Raw genomic sequence first — 8,727 nt, 5'->3', positions numbered from 1 at the left:
TTACCATAAAAGAAAATTAAATTCTAAGATATTTTATCAGTAGTATTACAAATATAATGGATTTAAACCCTTATTATTAGACAACAATAATGAAAATCAAATTTTGAATTAGTAATCTCTAATTACAAAGTTTAATGAGTAAAAATAAATTATTCTTATGTGTCTGTTAAGTACTAGTAAAATCTATTCAACTTTTATAAATTAGTGTGATCCATTGTATGGGAATGATGAGTTTTTATACTTTTAATGAAATTTTAAATGTCTAAAGTAATGAAGATATAATGAAAACTTTATCTATATGAATATAAAAGTATTGTTGCTTCAATAAAAAGAATTGGGGTTCCTTTTATAAATATTTATGAATAAGATAAGCATATGGATATAATAATGTTAAAGTGGTTATAAACCTTTGATAGAAAATAAATAAGTACAATATGTGTTATATCTTCAATTCTAACATTATGAGTTGAAATTTAATTTATGAACACCATCAATTTCATTAGAATTCTAAGGTATATACGTTAATTGAAAAGTTTAAATCAAGATATGCTTTATTGTATTCATAATATTTATTTATGTGAAAAGTTAAAAATTAAGCATTAACATTTCAAACTTGTAGGAGATTATTAGTAGTTTAGAATATAGTGTATTCCACATTTGATAAAAAAATTTAATTATTAATGAATAAAATTAATTTTTTTGTTAATTTTATTCATATTTTAAATATTTATGTTTGAATAGAAACAAGTATTATATAACAAATGATAATAACTATTTGAATATAAATATATTATTATTCATAAATATTATGATTATACAAAATGTTATAACCATTTGAATAGAAGTTTATATCTGTTCATTCATTATAAATAACTTTTTCAATATAACTATTTTTATTACTTTAACTTGGGGAGTTTTGAGGCTTTATCATATCTCAAAGATATAATTACTTTTAAGAAAGTGTTCTTTACGTCTCAAAGTCAAAATTTTTTTTATTATTTTTATTTTCTTATTTATTTTTCTAACATAGATTACCGTATTGTTGGCCAATAGACCATGTGACTGTCGGCAAACTCTTGTTAATTTTAAACTGAGATTTTGCACCTTTGGAAATTTAACAAACTTGATTTTACTGCATATTAACCCAATGATCAAACAACTTCCCTCTTCTTTCTTCTCTTTGGCCAATTGCCGTGCCAATTTCATTTGGACATAGTATCCACACTTACATATAATCGGTGCCAAACAATTTTGGTTTAGACAACAAAAATCTTTTTTTTTTATGAGACAAAATCAATTTAACTTTCCAATTAAAAAATTATGATTGTTTATCATGTGAAATGTTGTATTTGTTCATTAAGTAAAGAGTTGTGCTTATCCGTCGGTGAAATGCTACGTTCATCAACGTGTTGTGTCCTATGATCAAAGAAACATTTTTCACCAAGTGTTTAAAAGAATTTCTGCTTGAAAATTTTTTGGAGTTCTAATTTTTTTTTATCTTAAGGTGTGTAATTACCTTGATTTAAGAAAAGCAAGTAACCACAGTCCACAGGGGTCCCTCAAGTCCCCAACATGCACAACCCAAACAATCCCACTTGAAAGAAAGTAGCCACTTGAAAGAGGACTAAATTCGGTGCCAAATATATATTAAGGGACCGAACATGTCTTTGAAAATAATAAAACAATGTTAATTATAACAAATGGCCAGCCTGCAGTTTTGCTCCTACTATAATTAATTGAGTTGGATCTTCCATTTTGCCTCAATGAATCTATAGTGTTTCCTTCTCATATCTCATTATTTCCTCTTTCTTTTCATGTTGTTGATCTCAATTTTCTGCACACTCAAGAGTATTATAGAGATAGAGAACGAAAATTAAATCCGGTAATTTGTTGGTATAATTGGGAATTTGGATGATGATTATGAGCATTATTTTGTGTGTGAATTAAATATATTTACAACAAATTTTTCTCTCAGAAAAAATAAGAATTTATTAAAATGTAATCAAAAGGCTTCATTCATGCAAAAGAGTTCTGAAAGTCCAACAAGATATTATATCAACACCAAACAAGACTTCTTGTATAAAAAAAATTAAGTTAAACATAATGTAAAGATTGAGAAGAAAACAGTTGAATATTAAGACAAATTATTGCGTAATACTAATTATTTTTTGACCATGCAATGTATAATTAATGTATTTATTACTAGTGAATTTTATTTTACAAAAACTGCAATATGAGATAAAAAAATAAATTTAAAGATATTTAGAGATAGAACTAAAATTAAGACATTAATTAATTAATTAATTATATATATATATATTTGTTCATGCGAAGGTGTAAAAAATCTGATTCTTGAAAGAAGAGGCGGGTGGAAGTTAAAGGATATAATAGGGGGTGTAAAGTTTCAAGAAAAAAAATCATAGGACTTTAACAATATTAAGCTGATAATGGTGGTTTGTCTAGTTCTTTCTTGGAACCGCCGTTGAAACTTCATTCGACTCAGCACGGAAAATATTATTAATGCTTATGAAAGAGTCAAAGGAACGCGCTTGTTTATCTATATATATATATAAGAATCAATCAACTGCTGAAGTGAGAAAGAGCAACCGAAGAATCGATCAGCACAGCGGCAAATTTCAGAAGATCTTTCTTTTATTTGTTATTGCAGAGTTGCCGCTAGCATGACAATGTTGGTCTCAAAGCTGTTGACGAAAAGTGACATCGACGAGAGCTTACTGCTCCCTACTGATTCTTTCGATGTCCTCCCTTTCAAAGGTTATTTTTTTGATATCAATGTAATTGATAAGATTGGAAAAGCTTGGAGTTTTCCATGCTTCATTATTCAGCCAAGTGATCAGGGCATCGAATCAGCTATTGTTTCCGTCGGTTGGCTTAAATTTATTTGCGGTAAAGATGTTAGAGTTGGTGATATGGTTTTTCTTTACCAGAAATCCATGGACGATGATTCTACGTGCAAGCAGTTGAAAATTGAAGTGAAGAGAAAAATCAGATTGCTGGGTGAGGATATCTGGGCTTCCATGGAATAATTGTTCTTGATCAACAACCTCTGGCATGAAAGAAGCATGGATGATAATTTTTTTGTGTCATATTGACTTATAATTTCAATTAATTACAGCCCATAATTTGTAGGAAAATTATTATTCTTTGTAATAATCGAAATTCGGGTGTGATTTGTTTTTCTTAGTTATTTTAAAAAAATGATATATTTCGATATCAATTGTTTCAAATAATCAAAAGAACTTAATGAAAGTTTCAAATATTTAAAATAACAACATTATAAATTACTATAACATATTCCTCATATATATTTACACCGGCCAAAGCCATTTAATTCTTTGAAACCAATCAAAATGACCTGAAATACTCAAAATCGGCCGATGTTACCAATGATCAATGTAATTATCGCTTATGAAACTTAATAGATTATGCCCAAAAAAGAGCAAATATATGTAACTTTTCCAATGACCTCAAGGGGAAAGATTTTATACCAAAGAGGATCCAGATCCTTATTTGATAAGAATACATAGAAATTTTTTATTTTGCCTTCATCTGAAATAACTTAATCTTATAAATAGTAACAGATTTTAATATTTAATTTTGAAGAAATCAATTAATATTATATTAACTTTAATTTTTTCATTTATTTATCTTATTATATTATTAATATAAATGTATATAAAAAAAACTAAAAAATTTATTTATAAATTTTATCAATTTAGAATTAAATGTACAAAAGAATATAATACATCAAATAAATAATTTAACTGAAAATTAAGAACGACCTTTTTTTAAATAAAATATAAATAAATCAATTGTTAAATAATATATTTTTCATCAAAATAAGTAAAAACAAAATATACCATTAAAAGAATAAAGTTAAAACTTTGAGTTTAGAAGTTATGATGTTTTTTAAACTTTTATAAAGTGGTTTTAGTCTAATTTTTGTATTGAAAAAAATTGTATGATAACGAAGGAAAAAGATTAAAAGTAAAATTAAAAAAGATTATACAAAGAGAAGTTGTAGTTGATTAAAACTATAAAAATAATATGTTTAGTATTTGATTGTAGATTTAAATTCTGATGAAGAAGCTAATATTTCAAAAAAGAGTCTTATGAAGAAGCAAAAAAATTAATTTGAATTTTATTAAATTGACATGATTATGATTTAAATATTCTTATAACAAATTTTAAAGATTTAATTTTTAGGTAGTGATTGACTGATAAAATAAATAGATAAATAATAATGTGATTTTAATTCTTTTTAAAATACAATGCATAAAAGTAAATTAAAGGCTAAGAAAAAATAAATAATAGCATGCTTGGTTGAATGGATGAATTTAATTTATTTTATATATATATATATATATATATGTATACATTTTTTAGGGTTGAACCCTACGAGCGCCGACTGCTTAGAAATTGTCCCAATCTTGCCAAGCTTTTCCCTGTGGAACACGGAACAAAAAGAAAAAGTCTAGAACAAGATCCAATGGAAACACGAAAATGTGAAGGAAATTTTGGAAACATAATATAGAAACTGAGCTGAAATATTCCACAACTACAAAAATTTGGTAAATACATAGGCATATGCAAGTGAAAGTTTCTGAGAAGAAAAGAAAAGTTGAAACTTGGAATGCCCAGACTCAACATTTCTATGACTATCAGACAGTTTCCAGGAAAAACAAAAACATGTAGCTGATCTTGTCATATATAAATAAGTGCATATATTCAGGCCGAGGTAAGTTTAATTCTAGAATGAAGCTTTTCTCAAAGTTACTAGCTCAAACTGATATCGAGAGAAGATTGTCAGTCCCAGCCAATACTTTGTGTTTGTTTCCCTTCCTCAATGGAGATCATCGATATGCTGATTTGCAAGTTAAGGACACCAACGGAGAATTATGGACTTTTCGATGCATTTGCAGAGATGGGATTTATGCAAAGCCTGTTTTTTCTAAGGGATGGCTCGAATTTGTCTATGCCAAAAACCTCAAAATCTATGATAAAGTTGTTGTGTATAAGGATAAAGATTTGGAAGCTGCAGTTCCTTACAGAATTGAAGTGAGAAGGAAAATTATGAGGTTAATGGGTCAGGATATTTGGATTGAGGTAGAGCAATTACACCTATATGGTGTGGCTTAGATTATGTTACCAATTTGGTCGAAAATGTTTTGTTTTAGTTTCAATTTGCCTGTCTCAATTATTTAGGTCAACACTTGTCTTGTTGTCTACTGGTTTGCAATAATTAATTCGGTCGGATTATACTTCAATTCCGCTTTGGTTTATTTTTTTTGGTAAAAAAGGTAAAAAATATAAAAAACAAGAAATAAATAAAAAGGTGAATACCAAAAAATAATCAAACAAATCTTGAATTAATTTTATAACTTTTTTTATAACAAAAATTTGGTGAAGAAAAATCATTCATTCTAAGATCAAAAGTATACCGCAGATTTTATTAACGACTTATATTAAACTTACAAATTATCAATAAAAAAATTACAAACAGCAATTATCAAACCTAAACTTTATAAGTTAAATATTTCATCTTTATAATCTCAACTATAGAACCTCGTTTTATGATTTTATCTCTTTTTCATTGATGGGTAAAAGTCTAAATTTTTTACATATTTGATCTTTATTTTTAGTGAAAAGATATAAAGGGTTGTTTAGATAGACTGATGATAACTAAAGGCTTCTTTGGTCAGAAAAATAAAATTTTATTCTTCAACCAAAGAGCAAAAAGAAAAAGAAAATCTGCTACAGAGTAATAAGAGAAACAAACATAAAACAATACTATATAAAATTATATTTATAAGTATAAAATCTATATAAAATTATATAAAATTAAATTATTTATAAATATAGAATCTATATAAAATTATAATCAATTATATAATTTTAAATTTTAATTAATTAATTATACTACAAGGTAAACTAATCTTTCACACGATCCCTTCGTCAGACAGGCTTTTGACATCATCGAGCTTTATGCGCCCACCGAGAAAAATTTGTGTAAGAAACTTTTAAGAACGTAGAAAACATGCAGCAAGCAAGCAATTGCGTCGCAACCATAACGTAGATGATGGCCTTTGATGCTAGGCCCACTTGTTTGGACTCAATGGATGAGACTGAAACCCTTCACTCTTGACCGATGGGAAGCAATACAATTCATTAATTATAATTTAAAATTATATCAATTTTATATTTATAAATGATTAATTTTTATATAATTTTTTATTATAATAAAAAATTATAAATAAAATATTTTCGACTAATTAGAGGTGTTTTTGGATAAACTTAATTAGCTAGAACAAGAATTTTTTGCAAATTATTCGTTAATTTTAGAATAATCTATTTATTTAAATACGATTTATTTTTTCTGATTGATTGTATTTGAAAACATTTTTTTCAAATAGAAGACAAGTGCATCAAATCTACAGTAACTTTTTTAAATTTTAAAGATAAATAAATTATTTAATTTTTTAAATTAAGATAAAATATATTATATCTGATAATTTAAAAAATAATTATTATAATTACTCATTCAAAATGACTCTAATAAAAAATTATCAATTAAATTCAAATCCAAAATCACTTGCATAAAAAAAACGATTTTACTAATTGAATCAGCCCTTTATTTATAAATCTATAGTAGTTTTCATTTAGATGATCTTCACCCTCCACAAAATGAGATAAACCCAGGTGAATTTTTTTACCGATCATATTAGATATGTATCTTCCAAATGTTCACCAAAAGAATAAATCCTCAAGTCCACAGCTCAATTCCTATAGACCAATTAAAAGTTCTTGGTGTGTCCTCAGCCTTCTTGTTCCTAGCTAGTGTCAGGTTCTTGTCTTTGCTCCCAATTGGGCCGTCATTATCATTGAGTCAGAGTCTGTTTCAACATAGATTACACTAGACAAGAAGGGGAAGTTTGCAGAATCAAGGAGAGACCATATTGTTGATCCATCATTCACTTTTACCGCTGAAGAATCAACACAAGATGGTTTTTATGGTTGGAATATTGCAGCTGAAAAACATAAAGCGCCTATGGTAACTTGTCCTATAGTTTATGAAGTGAAAATAAAAGGAAAGGACTTGTATGTGGGAAAGATATAATTTGAGCCATACCATGCTTGCAACAGTCATTGATGATAAATAAATCATTGGGGCATTGCAATAATCATAACTTGCAAGCCACTTGCATTGGTTGAAGAAATAAAAATTATTGATGGACAATACCTAAAGAACAGATTTCTGCAGGAAAAAAAAAAAAAATCCCATGCCATGTTGGGGTCCAAGGCCAAAATATAAAACAAAGAGGAAAACTACAGTCATTGTGGACTTTTTTTTTAATTTTTTTATACTACAAGACATTCAAGGCTAAAAGAAATTTAAAAAAGATTACCGGGAGTCCAACTAAATGAAGAGTTCAATACAATATAAATAAGACAATTGTTAGGGGTATTTTTAAGTCTAAAAAGTAAAATATTTTTTTTTCATTAAAAATTATAGATAAATAATTAAAAATATATTTTATTTTTAAATCAATTTGACATATTAAATCATTTAACATATACAATGATATGACAGTTTGATCATATCATTAATTTATCAAATAAATTTTTTATTTATATTTATAAATAAAATTATTCAGATATTATTTAATAATTTTGTTTTCTTTCATATTCTCTCTGTTTTTTTTATGATCAATTTTTGATTTAAACATTAAAATACAAACGTAAAAAATATTATTTTATTTTTACCCTTAACTACCTTCTCTCTTATGATTACATAATTTTATCCCCAGGCACAAACAGCAATGAAGCAAGCAAAAGTGCGTCTGCAGTCCATACCCAAATTATGCCAATTTAAAGCACAAAAGAGAATATACCAAAAAAAACAAATGAATCCAACAGGACCCAAGTCACCCAACCCCACACACCCAAAGAAATTTAAAAAAAAAAAAAAAAGAAAGGGAAAGTAGAAATATGAATGGTTCAATCTTTTCGAATCAGTTTTTCCAGCAAGCAATTTTCAAGTGTTTTTCTCTTTTTCTTAATTTAATTGGAGTCTCATAGAGGAAAGACTAGATTATCCAAGCCATTCTTGAAACTTGGAAATGTATAGACCAAAATGGGTTCAATTTTGATGCAAAAACCTCAAATTTCTGCTCTTCAACTTCCCTACCAACTAAACAAGCCTTACCATTTCTTATTAACCAAACAAAACAACAAAACCTTTCATGCAAACAAGTCAACACCTTGCCAAAGCAACAAAAAAAGGGGAATAAAAAAGGAACAGAAAGTTTGCGGAAGTTGTAAACTTTCCCAGAGACCAAACAAACAGAGAGGAAAGTGGGAAGAAAGAGAAGTAGCTTCTTGTCTTGAAGAATGGAGATCGCCGCTAAATTGTAGAAGATGCAGGATTTCTTCTCAGGCAAAGATGAACCCACTGGCTGTGACATTGCTTTCTTTGGATTAGCTGGGATTTGTTTGAGCATCAGACAGACATTGATCAAGAATTTTTGCATTTCTTTGATACTTTCCATGCAATAAGATTTGTTTTTGGGGGGTTGCGAACTGCCTACTCCAAAACCTACCCTATCGTAGGGTTCAACCACAACTGAAGCCACAATCAGATACATTAAAATCTAGTGGGATTTGGGTACTGCACATTAATCTGTGTGGTACACTGGAACAATTTTT

The sequence above is a fragment of the Durio zibethinus genome, chromosome 16, assembly GCF_047325235.1.
Source record: "Durio zibethinus cultivar Kanyao isolate XHJ-2024 chromosome 16, ASM4732523v1, whole genome shotgun sequence".
NCBI classification, from domain to species: Eukaryota; Viridiplantae; Streptophyta; class Magnoliopsida; order Malvales; family Malvaceae; genus Durio; species Durio zibethinus.
The sequence above is the reverse complement of the archived record's forward strand: the minus strand, read 5'-3'. Positions refer to the sequence as shown.